The 2,971-nt window shown below is 36.6% G+C and overlaps 1 long non-coding RNA gene across 1 annotated transcript in view; it reads right to left on the bottom strand.

Moving 5' to 3' along the window:
• LOC111086191 overlaps window positions 1-2,971 on the bottom strand; it is a 9,011-nt gene that overhangs the window by 4,618 nt on the left and 1,422 nt on the right. Inside the window, exon 2 of the long non-coding RNA XR_002610942.1 lies at window positions 1,117-1,226. This is a non-coding gene — a long non-coding RNA (uncharacterized LOC111086191). The remainder of the gene's footprint in view (window positions 1-1,116; window positions 1,227-2,971) is intronic.

The raw sequence follows: 2,971 nt of genomic DNA, 5'->3' as shown, positions 1-2,971 counted from the left end.
ATGCTACAACATGCCTAGAACTCAAGGTTCTCTCGAATTGTCAGATTTTGTTAGAGGAAGGATAGTTGGTCAAGCACATGGTGGAATAAGTCAGCAGCAAATTTCACAGAATTTGGGAATCCCGCTTTCGACAGTCAACAGAATCATCGTGCAGTCGTTCTGGTCCATCGGAGAGGACAAAAGGGGCTGTCAAGAGGAACATCGAAATGGATCCAAGATTAACAACTGCAGAAGTGGCCAAAGTTGATGGGATGAGCCCGAAATCTGTTCAACGAATTCTCCACAGATTGGGTTATCATTGCAGAGCAGCTAGACGGAAGCCCTTATTCAGACCTGCCAACATAATTAGATGAAAGAAGTGGGCATGTGATATGATGACCAAGCCTCTGAACTTTTGGAAGACCATATTGTTCTCAGACAAATCAAGATTCGCTCAATTTTTGGAGAGTGGAAGGATGTTGGTCTGGAGAATGCCTCACCAAGAGTTTTGGCTCAACAGATTGCAGCCAACTGTGAAGCATTGTGGTTTCAACGTGATGGTTTGGGGAGCTGTTTGGGTTGGTGGGAGATCGAGCTTAGTGGAGTGCATTGGCAACATAAATTTTGCGAAATATTGGAGGAAGGACTCTTGCCACTTTATTCCTCGGGTTTCGTGAACAAGAACACAATGTTGTTCCAGGAAGATGGAGCACTGTGTCACACTGCAAGAAACACCCGAAAGTGGTATCCAGAAGTTGCCCTGGCCTGACTTGAACCCCATCGAAAACCTCTGGGCCATACTCGACCGGCAAGTCAAGAAACAACCAAAAAAAACCAACTTCGAAGAGCGATCTACTCCAAGTTTTGAAGCAAGAGTGCGTCAAAGGATCAACGAACTCCACGAAGCGAAAGGAAGATCTACTAGATATTAATTAAAGTATAAATATATCAATTCATGTGAACATGACTGAAAATTTTCATTTTTTTTTTTAAAAGGTGGTGTCTATTTACTTGTGACCACGCTGTGTATAATGGCAGGGTTTGGCTACTTATTACATAGAAGATACAGTTGGTATTTAGACTCTTATCAAAGTCATTAGCTTTTTAAAATCAGTCTTAAAATATGACTAAACTCACCAAAGCTGAGAGCTCTTTCAGATAAAACATTTTCCTAATAATAATGGGATAGGTCTACTGAATAACTGGAGATTTGTCAAGATCTTTGTCACAAAATAGTCCTGAGTTCTCTGAATAACGGAGTTTGTGAGAAGGAAATAAAGAAAGTCAATACGATGTAGAACACAAATGAACAATATCATTCCCACAAACACTGTATATCAGGCTGACTTGGAAATATCATCTACCATAATATCTAAATATAAACATTACTTACTTCAAAGGTAACATCAGACATGCTCAGAGTGACAAGCAATACCCTACTGACTTGTCGTATTCATTCACACTTAGGGGAGGTTGTACGCTCATGATATCATCTGACCTACCATTGGAAGACTGCTGTTATCATGCTTGTTATCATGTAGCATTACAGCCATACACCCATGGGTAGACCAGGTGTTACCTCAAGAGAATAACATGTTATGTGAAAATTGAACAGACTCTGAGTGACTGAAAATTCTGAATATTACTAAATTAAAATTAAGGAGGTAGAAAACGTGTGGTATTCTTAAATACTACAATTTTTTTACCCCCTTTACTTTAATCTTGACCTAAGGCCAATAATTAATTTTAACAATAAAATCAATACATTTGCACTGGTTAAGGAGTACAGTAACTTTCTCTTATCTTTGTAAACACTTGCATACAACACAGATAATAGAACTTTTTAATAAAGATGCATTACACAAATAATAATAAAAACTTTAACATAGAAAACAATTTCAATACATTACCTCTTCGCAATACAAAGCAAACCCTTTAAGAAATAATTATATCAAATAAATATAAAAATGCAAATACAAAATAAAACTCATTAATAATGATATGACTGGCCATCTACAGTGTATTAAAAAAATATTTAGAATGATACAGTCTCAATTATACACCAAATTTCCAGGAAAATGCAAGAATAAACCCTTTAATATTGATTACACAGTAAAATACTTTTTAATACAGATTATCACTCAAATCCTTTTCTGATGAAATAAAGAATAAGAAATAATAAAAGAAACTTAACAGATATCTTACATATAATGCAAAAATATGAGTGCAAAATAAAACATTTCAAGCAATAATAATAAAAATACACAACTGCATAACACACACACAGAAATATATAGGAAAACTATATTTTCATGTTAAGTAAAATCACCATCATGATACACAAACAGCAATAACAATAAACCCAAATTAGTTAAGACATAAAAAATGAAGAAACTAAATAGAACCAAAGAAAAATGCAAAGACACTGATATGAACAGCCGTTAGATTAAGAATCAAAAATTAAATATACACAAAATGTAACCAATAACAGATGCAAAGTCTAACTCCTCTTACTTCAACTCAATCAGCAGATCCTCCAATTCAGAAGTTGTCCTTCAATCAACTACAGTAGTCACCCTGATGGTAATCTTCACAGCTGGTCTTCCCTGTTATACAGGACCCAGCCCTTGGTACATCATGTGGCCATCTGTTAACAATTCTTTTTGAGGACAGGGATCTATTGTAGTGTAGGATATTTGATGATAACTGGCTAGAGTGGTTGAGAGTTGTAGCATCGGCTGCCCCTGCATCATTTCAAGAGACTACTTACATAGCACTGGCTCATCCATCTCTAGCAAAGAGGCCCCTTATTTCTTCTCTGGAATGGTCCTTGAGGCTCAGCTGTTGAGGTGCCCTCATTGTTTGATGATGATGGTTGTAGTGCAATTGGCAATGAGGCATTCACAGCCAGAAATAGTAATGGAGGCTATTGGAGTTTCCAGCACCATTGTTGATATTATTAGCTAAGCATTGGCAGATATCTTGGACTTCC

Source organism: Limulus polyphemus, unplaced genomic scaffold, assembly GCF_000517525.1.
Source record: "Limulus polyphemus unplaced genomic scaffold, Limulus_polyphemus-2.1.2 Scaffold910, whole genome shotgun sequence".
Lineage (NCBI taxonomy): Eukaryota > Metazoa > Arthropoda > Merostomata > Xiphosura > Limulidae > Limulus > Limulus polyphemus.
Note: the sequence above shows the minus strand (reverse complement) of the source record. Positions and strands in the feature narration are given on the sequence as shown.